Below are 13,387 nucleotides of genomic sequence, written 5' to 3'. Positions count from 1 at the left end.
ATTTCCAACAAAAAATAACATTAAATTGATTTTTTTTCCCCCTGTGGTCAAGGATGATGACTACAAATGTTGCATCCTTCCGTTCTTCCTTATGGATGTTGTTTAGGTCTGTTGAGTATAAATTAGACCGCACTTTATAAGACATATTTCAACAATGTAATTGGCACTGGGAAATTTTAATCAGCATCATGTTATAGGTCATAGTTCAGTTGACTTGAATTGCAACCACTAATTGGAGCCCTGAAAACACAAGGTCATGACTTAAAAATGTTGGGATTTAGCAGAGACTATAATCCAGAGCAATTTAAACAGATTATATTTTGTGATTCATGTTGTGAATTTAAATTTTCACAAAGATGCAACTGACCATTGACCTATCAGCAAAGCACATTTTTCAAAATTGGGTAGGCAATACACATAAGAGCATCATATTGTTCAGGCTTACAGCATGCAAGATTTTGTATCTGACAAATGCGGCTACAATAAATATTCAACTGTTAGGGTCTCTATACAACAATGTACAGGTGGACTACAAATCACTGCAACACTTACCAAACAAGGATTATTTGGAACTGAAAGCAAGAATAAATATTTTCAGGTAGCCAGATGCCAGCTTGTTTTTCTGTAGATTTGGAAATTTCTGACTTTTAAAATACAATGTTGAAATGATTGTTTTTCAATTTATGTTACCACACTGTAAAATGCTCAGTGCTAACTTTAACAGACATTGCATGAGTCCAAGAAGAACAGAGTGTACTCTATCACAGTAAAATGTACTCTATTGGAGTTTTTAAAACACATTTTACCGATTTGGTTGTCTCTAATCAAGGAGATTTACATATTTTCCTGGTGTAGGCTTGGATTCGATCAACATTTGCTCTTAACTTATGCTTATATGCAATTGTAACTAGCCAAACCGTATTAGGGAAGAAAAACATATTAATTTAATCATAGATTAAAGGACAGATGTTGATGGAATCCAGGCCAGATTGTTATTTTTCCAAATTTATGGTTCCAATAAAACTGTTTCCAGCTCATTGAATTACTTCATAAGACATTGCAGTTACATTTGTACTGAGGATTTTGGTGACTTAAAATTCAGCTAGAACTTTTTTTTTCTTTGTCTAGTTTGGATCATGTAGTAATGTAGTTATGGAAACATCTGGGCTTTTTTTTTTTCAAAAATGAAACATGAAGATGAATTTGGCAAATACAAACACATGCATATATATATATATATATATATATATATATGAATTTATTAATTGTATTGATTATTGAGTATTTCAGTAACCTCACGTGGCATGTACAAGTTTACCCTTTAAGTGGAAATGTATGTGCAATGAGATCACATTATAAAACTGTGATGGTATAGATATCGCAAAGTATAAGCCACAAGTGCAAAGTTGGAGTAGCAGGCAAAATCTGCCTTCCATTATCATGAATGAGGTCAAACTAAGGTTAATAAGGTGAATGACTTGTCCAACTCTAAGCTGGACTATGTTCCTCACCTGTTTTCGAACTGCACATTGATGAGAAACACATGGAAAAAAAGCTATTTTTTCACTTTGTCTGTGTTGCTCTTATGGGTGATTTCTTCTGTGAACTCCTTAGCTAACAAGAAACAAAAGTGACAAATGGTGTATGCAATGCAAACTCTTCTTGAGTATCAAGATTGCAGCTGAGTTCACGTGGTATGGTGGATTTTGATAATCAAGTAGATTTTCTGAGCCTTTTGCAGATTATCAGGAACATTATTAGAAAGGTCACACTTTGTTTTATCAACACATCAAACTATTAAATGTATAGATTAATGTCTTGTGTACTAATTAATTAATAATGATAATTAGTTGGGTTTAAATAATTTTGTAATTTCCTGCTGATAAAATTGCATCCTTAATGTCACCAATAAATAATGGGAAAATATTGTCATCACTATTTTACAGAGACATTGAATTATTACAGAGGCATATACATTATTTCCATGCAGGATAGACAAATCTTTCACAGATTGAAATTAAGAAGGTTGGATTTTTGTTTTATAAGGAGCGTGCCTGAAAGAACCTGATTGCATTCATTTGATCTGCAATCTCTTGAAAATTTTTATACCACTAAAATAGATATTGTGAATTAAGGGTGTTTAACTAAGAGAAACTAAGAGCAGGATCTCATCCAGCTGCAATCGCCTGATATTTATTGTTTAAAATGAATTAATTTCATTTTGTGAGTGTATACATTTTTCCTATTATATGTGTAACATTAAGTTGTTAAACATTGAAATACGATGTTGGTTATTATTATTATTATTATTATTATTATTATTATTATTAGCCTGTTGGTTTAATATTACTAAATAGGCACCACAAATAGGGCCAAAAAAACATATTGTGACATTACTAATGCTGTTAAATGATGACCTCTTATTTTCTTGACAATGTCAAAGAAATTCTGAGTGAAAGTAGCAGGGAGGGAGACAGAAGTGCAAGTGTAGGGCCTTTATATTTTAATAAGTTGCCTATTTCAATTTATAATCACTTGAAATAATGCCATATAGTACTTTCAATAAGTACTTGTACAGTGACACAATTTTTGTTTCTTTGGGTCTGTATTCCCACACATTGGATTTGCAATGAAACAAAGAATATGAGGTTAAAGCGCAGGCTTTAAGATATTTACATCAGGATGAACATGTGGTAATTGCAGCCCTTTTTATAGATAACCCCCCATTTTAGGGGGACCAAAAGTAATTGGACAAAGTGTTAAAGTGGTCATATTTAGTACTTGCATATCTTTTGCGTTCGATGACTGCCTGAAGTCTGCAAGCCACAGACATCACCAGATATCTTCCCTCATGATGTTTTGCCAGTCCTGTACTGCAGCCACCTTCAGTTCCTGTTTGTTTTGGAGGCTTTTTGCCTTCAGTCTCGTCTTCAGCAAGTGAAACGCATGTTCAATTGGATTAAAGTAGTGTGACTGACCTGGCGAGTCAAGATTCCACTTTTGCCACTGCAAAACTCCTTTGCTTGCTTTAGCAGTACATTATGTTTGGGGTCATTGTCCTGCTACAAGGCGAAGTGCGGAATCCAATGGGATTTGAGATATTTTGTTGGATCTGTGCAGATGAGATGTTTCTGTATGCGTCTGAATACATCCTGCTACTGTCATCAGCAATCACATCATCAATAAATACAACTGAGCCGGTTCAAGTGGAAGCCATACTGCCCTACAAAGCCTAACTGCAGTAAAAAAAGGGTAAAACTGAGAAAAATGGCTTTAAAGTGTTTTAACTGGCCAGCCGTCATGGTTTTTGGGCATAAAAATTAGCTCATGAATACATGTACAATTAGTGCAATATCACTTATATACCTACAACCCATTTGGCTGGCTAGTTAAAACACTTTAAAGGCATTTTTCTCAGTTTGACCCTTTGCGTAGTTACAGTTAGGCTTTGTACGGCAGCATACATGCTGGCCATAACATTAACCCTCACAGATGGGGGTGGGAGTGCTACGGATCAAGTTTTTTTCATTCTCCACACTTTTGTCTTCCTTTGGGCAGGTTTATACTCATCTGTACAAAAGACTTTGTTCCAGAATTCTTAAAAGTGTCTTTAAGGTAGCATCTTTTATCAAACTCTCAACCTGGTCATTTTGTTCTTTAGTGGTTTGCACCTTGCAGTGAACCGTCTGAGGTTATGCTGGTGTAGTCTTCCCTTCATGGTGGTCTTTGTCATATCTATGCCTATTTGCTAGAGAATGTTCTTGAATTGTCTGACAGTTGAAGAGTGGTTTTTCTTCACAATTGAAAGTATTTTATTGGCCATCCCCTACCATGGTCTTCCATTATCTACCAGGTTGTTTGCTATTGCTGAGCTCACCAGTGCATTCTTACTTCCTAACCATTCATAAAGCGTAGATTTTGACACACCCAATGTTTTGGCTTTGTTTCTGATTAGCCATCCACTACAGTGATCTTTTGTGGTCTACCAGGTCGGGTGCTATTCTTGAGCTCACCAGTACGTTCTTGCGTCCTAACAGCGTATAAACAATTGATTTTGACACACTCAATGTTTTTCTTTGTCTCTGATTTATTTATAGTGATTTTTCAGCCTCATAATGACCTGCTTTACTTGTATTGACAGTTTGGTTCGCATGTTGAGTGACAACAGTAATGGACTACAAATGCTACTTCCACACTTAGAATCAACTCTAGACCTTGTGTTAGCTTTCTTGTGCATGAACTAATGATGCAACGACAAACAGTTGGTCAAGAAACAACTTTTGTTGCCTTGAAATGGGAGGGACTATATATAAAGGGGCTGTAATTCCTTCAAGATTCAGCTGATGTGGATGTTAACACCCTCAAATTAAAGTTGACAGTCTGCGCTTTAACCTCATATTCACTGTTTCATTTCAAATCCAATGTGCTGAAGAACACAGCTAAAACAATAAAAGTCCAAATACTTATGGACCGCATTGTATATTTTACCAAGAGTAACACTTGCTAAAACTGTAAATTAAAGGGAAAATTGCCACTGGTCTTAGATTGGATTTTCATAATGTTTTGAATGCATGATGTGTTGTATGTGTAACCACAAAAAAACATATCCAGCCTACATCCTAAAAGAAAGCCAAGGAAAGAGCTGTCGTGTGCAGCAATATTGGAAGTCAGGGGAAAAACGGAGATGTACTCTTCCATGAACTTTAGAACAAGAAAAGGTTAGGCTGCAATTAGAATTCAAGTTACTGAGTCTTATTGGATGATAATAAAAAGGTCTACTATCCCTCGATGGATATAGAGTCATCATGAATATGTATCTAATGTGAAGAAGAAAAAAAAATTGAATAATGAATGTTGAAATAACACAATCATTTAATAATAGTATTATTATTAATTGTGATCAGCCCATTGCATAGTGATAACTTTGGAGACAAGGTGCTCATTGTTTATCATATCACCTAAATATGAGAAAAATGTATGTAGTTTCTGGAAGAAAAAAAAATCACCGAGTTTGTGGCAATACATTTTTGTTTAAGTGAGAGTAGGAGAAGGAAGCAGATAGAGATGGGTTTCTTTCTCATCAGAAGGCAGGCTATATAGCTACTTGCATTGTCATGCATTGTAAAGCAAATTAAATTGATATCCATCCATTCATTATCTGTTCCCACGTATTCCTGGTAAACAATGTCAACTAACTGAGAGAGTCAAATGAGTCAGAGTTTCTCAGAAGTGGCAACATCATTGCCCGAATCACCCAGACCCCAAATTGTCATGCCTGTTTTCTCACCAGAAAAGGAAAACTATATCACAGACACGGCTATTTGGGGTCTGGATCCAGGCTAACAACATCCACTGTTGTCGCCAAGATTGTTTAGTCACTGCTAACACAACGTCATATCAATTAGTGTCTCAGATTCATCCCACATCTGCTGTTTTTTTAAAAAAAAATTTTAAATCTCAGGCCGGATTATATAACTGTTTATTATTTTAGTTGAAATAGAATTATTTTAGTGTTATTTTTGGTGTAGCCTAGCGGATACACTTACTGTGTTGGGCCACACACTGTAGCTGGACTATGATAAATTCTGGATGTTGATCGTCTTCTGGTCTATGCAAAAAATCATTAGCATTTTATTTACATGTCAATTCCTGATATGAGAATTGAATTTTAACTAGATGAAATAGGTATTATTGATATCAATAATTGAATTTCAACTCGTTGAAATAATAATTATTGATATGAGGAATTGAATTTTAACAATTAAAAATTAAAATGTACAATTTTAACAAGATAAATACAATTATTGATATCACAAATTCCTATTCCTATAACTAGTTAAAAGGCAATTATCAATATCAAGGATTCATATTTTAACTAGTTGAAATTCAATTCTTGATATCAAGAATGAAAATTTTAATTAGTAAAATTCAATTCCTAATATCCAAAATGAAAGGACCCATTCAAATGAAGGGGGAAAACATTTGAATTGTTAAAAATCCAGTTCTGGGTATCAAAAATTCACATTTTAACAAGATCAGATGTAATTCTTGATATCAATAATACATATTTTAACTAGCTAATATTGAGTTTTTGATATTGAAAATTTGAATTATAACTAGTTAAAATTGAATTCATGAAATTGAATACAAGTTGAATGAAAGATTAACCGGCTTGTCATAAGATAGCTTCCCATGATAAATTACTTCCCATGTTGCTAAAAGAAACAGCCAGTAAACTTCCAGTTACACACATTTTCAGCCATAATAATTAAACCCACCAACCCAGTTATAGGCAATGTTTTTGGAAGTTTTAATGTTTATTTATTATACGGACACTTGTCTATTAGACGATTCTACAGGTAAAGTTGACATTAATCCTGTGTAATTAATCCGATAAGTAGCTGGCTATAACTTCAGGTGCACAGAATTCAACGTTACTCTGTAGAAGTCTAATTAGCATGACCCAGCACACTTTGTAGTTTACTAGAATCCTAGCAACTGCGCACAAAAGAGAATATTTTAATGGGGTCCACGGGGAGACGGTCCGGTCTTTGATCAGTCACCATTTAAGTAAGCAAGTCACTCAAGACTACACAGGGACGAAACTTCCGAGATCGAAGTATCTAGCCGTTTTTTTAAACATTTTATTTATTTATTTATTTATTTATTTATTTATTTATTTATCGAACTTCTCAAAAGACATACACTTTGTACTAATTTGACCAGAATTCTAATGTAGTGGAGTATTTTTTTACCTTTGTATTTTAAACTTTCCCTTAGCTTCTCTTCGACAATGTTAATTTAAGTGATCAATTCGCTCCTTAACACTGGAAACACTGTTAACATAAAATACAAAACAAAAACAACTTTCATATACAATTGTGTACATTGTTGCAGAACTTGTTTGTTTCAATATACACATGCGCAAATCCAATGGATTTAATACAAATAGGCTAAACGAAAGTGTTTCTGTAAGATATTCTTTTTCATGTACCTCTTTTCTACCAGTTAAATACGAATATGAACTATTGTATCCTGCTTACTTCAAATTGTGTTATCTCCATATGTCTGGTGATTCATTCAGAAGAAGAAGACTTTGTGATAAAACGAAATCAAAACACAGTCAAAAATAATTTCTCCTCTGCATTGCTGAATCGTTTGGATTACCGGTTGGGATTTCACAGTTTTGTCTTAATCAAAATTAATCGAGCCTTTGAACGTACAATTAACATTTACCAGTCGTTATGCATTAAACGCGTATTTTGTAATATATATTATATAGGCTACTTACAGGCTAATATATCGGGACAATATCCGACCATATAATTTTCACCCTCTTTCACCCTTACTTATGCTTAAGGCTAGTATAAATTAAACCCGTATACACGTTATTGCATCGGAAAAGCCCTAATTATGATAGATTGAAGTCATAAATTATCATTGGAACACTTGTAAAACAATGAATACATTATTTGGTGAACCCCCAGGTGGTGAATTAGGGGGAGAAAATCATATTTTACTAGTCCTGTTGGGACGATGCAAAACAGATATTTAATTTTAATTACGGATTAATAACGGATTATGTTCTGCATATAGGCTGCACGATCTCTCAACTGAAATGTATCTGACATTTGCTAAATACACCTTGTAACAGGCACACAGGACTCTCTCTTCGACAAAAAAAAAAAGTTTTATTGATTTTATTATTGTTCTTTTATGAAAATAAAAATCACTGTGTTTGCTGAGATAACGTCCGGCTAGAAATAAAAAAAAAGACATGAAAGCAATGTCACAATGCACAAATTGAGACTGAATGAGCTAAATTCTGAGTATCTACTGACACAGTCAGTCAAATGAGTTACATGCAACACTGCTTCCCCTTCCTCAGTTTTTTTTTCCCATTGCGTAGCCTAAATAAAAGTACGAATTCATAAATGACCAAATATGTTGCTGAAATAGTAAAAAAATGATTAGTCTTTGCATTTACTAGTGAATAACAAATTTATTTAGCGCATACAATGATCCAAGTCGAGCACATCTTTCATGGAAATTTATATCTAGCCTATAGCCCACTGTTTTGTCCCTGCGCACTCAAGTATGTTCAGTTATTAGAGTAATTCCGGCATGTAGCATGATAAATATGTTTGTTAAAATTTGGAATACAATTAAATAACATTACTTCTGTTTCACAATCTTGTAAACGAGAAAATCCACTTCTCAAATATATATTATCCAGATATGACATAATTATTATACTGAATAAACCACTGCTTTATTTGCAGTGCAACCTGACAGAACGCTTACAAATAACTTTCACTTCTCCGCAACTTATGATTGACAGGGGTGGACTGGAGCGTTGAACTCTTAATTAGAGCCATCTCTGTTCACAATATAAGCCTGTGCAGAGGGCAGGACGTGACATTTGAACGAATGTAGGCCAGACACATATATTCAGAAGGAACTCTGAACTTCATAAAAAAAAATTATTTATTGCAGTTGTCGATAAACAACATAAATCATATACATAAATGCATAGTCGTGAACATAATCACATTGAGATGATTTGAAATGCAACACAAAAGAAACGAAAAGGGCAAACAAAATATGTGAAAGCAGAAAAAAATGGCTTCACGCCAAAGTGCCAGCTCATTGTTGAGCCTTCGTCTGGGCACAGCAGTCGACTCAATCTTTGTCAGGCATGTGCTTGGCAAAGAATACAAACGTGAACACTGTCCACATTAACTGACCATGCGGCATCCAGTAAAAATACTACAGTGGAGTTCAGTATCTAAGTTACCTATTCCACTAACAACAGTACAGCTTGTCTCCAATGATTCATTTTCCTCCCTCTTTATAAACACGGATATAAGAATCACCTGTCATTTTCAGCAACCAAATATAAAGATATAGTACAATAATTATGTAATATGGACTTAATAGTTTCTGGACTGTGCAGTGCTTTGAGTCACCTGGTCAGGTTTGATGCCATTAGTACACATTGCTCATTTCAATTATGAAATACATGATGCGATAATGTTTTATGTGTGTGTGGGTGTGCACAAGTTATCTACAAAACTGATTCCTGTTTTACAGTCATCTTTTTTCACGTTACCTCATTTCAAAACATTCCTCAGCCTTTTGGTAGTAGAGTCTTGGGCACACACAAACACACGCATGCACATACATGCACCCATACACACAAACCCACAGCCTGACACTTTTAAAGTTCTCATTGCCATCTTTTCTTTAATAAATAAATACATAAATAAATGTCAGTTTTCTCTGGTTTCAGGGTGTGAGGTAGTATACTAAAACAGGTCTTAAAACATATTTCTTTTCCCCCACTTCATGTCAGTGAACATATCAGTGGAGATAAAAAAAGAAAGTGTTTGTTTGAAGGGTTTCAGTTTTTGAAAGTACGTAGGTATCACATGTTAAACTGCCCTCAAAGCCAATGAGAGACATTTTCAAGCACTGTTACATAGAATTGATTCACTCTTCAACCAATGTCCTAGGGCTTATTTAAAAGGCAGAATTTTATTTTATGTTTGAGATATTGTGCCTATTGAACAGTGTGCTCACTCTGAACAGCTTTCCACGTTTTGCAGTGCTTCTCAGGTGATATGGCTCAGAAGCGTTTTAACACTACTGAATCTTCATCAGTCTTATTTTGCACTATTAAAGGGCTCATATTGCATTCCTGTGCTCCAGTCCTTTTTTTGTAATATATAGTATTGTCCTTCATCTGAGAAGCATCGGCTGATGCTGGCTGATGCACAGAGACCTCCTTGTTGAGCTCCTCAGGTGATGTTGGTTTTTGGGTAACATATTGCAACGATTTGAAGTATGTATTTGGTCAAAGTCTAAAGGCTGGACTTTCTCAGTGACCATACCTGCAACTGCAACATTTCTGTAATTGGATGTTCTATTCCAAAGGCTTTGCATATCATTTAAGTGGTTTCGAGTATATCCACATTTATCCAGAATTCCCATAGTCCTCTACCAATAAGGCTTTACTCCACATAGCATCAAGCTAAAGTAAGACATGTAGCATCACTTAGCTAAGCTAAGAAGGTGCACAGAATAGATAGCAGCAGCAGCAGCAGCAGCAATGTTACAGCCACAAGTGGAGTTCAATGTAAAATAAGTGATAACTGATAGTTCAAATCAATGGGTTTTGTAAATACTGAGTAGCCCATTCTGTACAGGCACTGTTTTAGTCAATGCATGGACCCCACAGTCCAGTTTCACAAGAAAACTATTCCAGAGCTGTCTGTGATCAGCAGCCTTCCCAGGAGATGCGCAGTAGGGATAACATCAGCCAGGGAAGGGAGGGTTTATGTCAGGTGGAACTACAGTGTCTCTTCAGCCACTAGCGACTCTCGCTGGTGGCTTTGGTGCTCATACACTTGAATTCAAAAATAACCATAGAAAGTGAAAGGCAATAGTTACTTTCAGCTGACCACTTAGTGGACCTATCCCAAACTTCTCCTAAAATATCCTTCATTTAAATCTTCTGCACATTAGGCTTTATTTCCACCACCACACCAATTCATATGCAATTGAATTCCGGCAATCAGTTATCAATTTAGTGCAATGTTCCTCTATTCTTAATGTCAGCAATGATGTGTATATTTAGGCTCGAATGCAAACTGCCTCAATATTAGTCAGCATAATTTTCATCAAACATTTTCTCTGTTTAAATATTTGTGGTTATGATATGAGGTAAATTGAATGGGAGTTTTTGTCTGAGTAGTGTTTTAGGATGTGCCTGTTGGCTGAGGATGTGCAATATTAAGAAGAATCTGATATATCTCGTCTTTTAGATGAGATATGTCTTTTAGATGAGTTCTGACCATTGTGGTCAACTCCCAATCTGGAAACTTAGATTGTGCCTCAGTTTAATTGTCTCAATAGTTCTCTCTTTATCTCAGCTGATGTGTGGTGAGCATGCTGGCACAAAATGGCTGCCGTGAATCATCAAGGTGGCTAACATACATTGGTGGTGGTTGTAAAGTAATGAGATGAGAAGTGTTATATAAATGCAATTATTGTTTATAATGGAAATCTCAAGCACCCTGGGACAATTTCAAGTATATTCAGTGCCGTGAAAAAGTATTTCCCCCCTTCCTGGTTTCCTCTATTATTATTACATATTTGTCACACTGAATAGTTTTAGTTCTTTAGACAAAATGTAATATTAGACAAAGGGAACCTGATTAAACACAAAAAAAACACATTTTTAAATTATTATTTAATTTATTTAATGAAAAAAAGTTATCAGACACCCACTAGCCATATTGCGCTAATGGGATATTTCTACAAAACATAAGGCAAGGCCATGGCATGAACCAAATTGTAAGGCAGTGGCCTGTGTGGCCATGCGGCTATTGTGGCTCGTGAAAAACTGTACAACATTCTTGATGAGGTTCGAGGAGATAACGGAAACCAACTGGGTCTCCATGCCATAGCCAACATATCTCAGCTCATTGGAGCTCTGGCTGACCCCACATACAGTACATTTGCCTTTAAGGATACAGTGCCTTCAACATCCAAGTTGTGAGCAAGTGCCAACTTACAGATGTGTGGGCCAGCTCCAGCTTATACAGGATGCCTGTAAGAGGAGATTTTCTAAGGCATCACTTGTTGGGTGACAGTGGTTATCCCCTCCAGCTACACAGTCAAACCCTCAGAGTGCATCAGAAGAGCACTACAATAGTGCATACAGTATGCACATGCAGCGTTGCCGAGTGCATGTAGGGCAATGAAAAATGAAATTTTGCTGCATCCATAAATCCTCTGGGCGTCAAGGTTGAAGAAAGTGCAATTTGTTAGCACAAACCTCTTAATGTCATTTTGATTCCATATTGCAAACATAGAGTTAATTGAAGTGTAGGTGTTATTTTTAGGTCTTCAAAATTCTGTTCATGACATATTTTGGGAAACCACGCATAAAATGTTCAAGAGCTGTCTTGAAATTGTTTGTGAAGTATGTTGTGTATTTTGAAGACATGTGGCTATCAGGAAACTCACCCGATTGTTTTGTGTCAGTCCCTCTAGCAGTTGTTGTCTTTATCTCTACCATGATTAATTGCTTTCCAGATACTGTCTATCAGTGAAGAGTATTAATGTTTATGAAGACATTAATAGCCAATAACTAAAACTATATGGTATAGGCTACATATTATTTATAATTTAATCTGCTAATCTTCAATTCAATGCAAAACTGCTACTCTCTTATCAGGTTCTTTACAGTAATGTGAAATCAAGCACTGTATATTAAATACAAATGACAATTTATGGAAAAAAAATAATTGATGCAATCTATGTAACTGTAATGCTGATGTAAATCAAATTCTAAGGCATTGTAATTCTAATCTCTTATGAATACACAAATCGCTATTTTAAAATAATTTCACACTGTAGTGCTTATTAAGCTTCCTCCCTGGTTTATGGGAATATAGTAATGGATGCTGTTATTTAGTGAGACAGCTGAATGTCATAGGTTCCCCAACAGTCAGTCAAAATTTACTGGTGGGTGGTCAGAGAAGTTAAGGTGGATCCCGAGACACATACGAACCCACATAACTTACTGTATACAGAGTACTCTCACCAGTCCCCTGCACCTTTCAAACTGAACACTGAACCTGCTTAAATAAATAAATAATAATAAATATACAGGAAGTTTTGTGGAAAAAAATTCCATATTCAAACATATGGTTGGCTACATTTTAAGGGTCACAGAAAATGTATGCACTCATAAAGTAGGGTCCTGATCTTGACATTTTGGGGAATACTATCATAGATTTAAGTGCCTCTATCATTCCCCATTATTAATGTGTCAGATTAATTTATGTTTTGCAGACTAATTTAAGTTTATTGTTCAATAACGGATTGTAAGTTAAAATATGTGTTTAAAATTCAAAATACACATAATTGCTTTTCTTTGGGTGTAGTGTCTGTCAGTACACATATTATGTACATGATTATCTAAATGTATTACCTAAGCATGAGAGCAAAGAATAAAATACTATGCAAAAGAATATCACTTTTGACATTTTAAAAAAGGGCTTATTAGGACCTGAGCACAATGGTGTGACACTTTAGTACAGGTCCAGATCACACACACACACACGCGTTTGATTATTTTTTGTGTTACTGATTAGAATTTTAAAAAATATTGAAGTTGGGCTTATTCAGAAAGGAGAGTGGAAGAATTATTACTTGATTATTACACTTCTCAGTATTTACAGATATGCTGAAATAACTGCTTGCATATTTTATTTACACAGGAAATAATGTGACTACAAAAGACATTATGCAGCACTCTCAGAAAGTGTAATCATAAGTGAAAGTTGGCTAATGATGCTAACTTATTATTTCTAAT

Source organism: Anguilla anguilla, chromosome 3 (assembly GCF_013347855.1).
Source record: "Anguilla anguilla isolate fAngAng1 chromosome 3, fAngAng1.pri, whole genome shotgun sequence".
Classification (NCBI taxonomy): domain Eukaryota; kingdom Metazoa; phylum Chordata; class Actinopteri; order Anguilliformes; family Anguillidae; genus Anguilla; species Anguilla anguilla.
Note: the sequence above shows the minus strand (reverse complement) of the source record.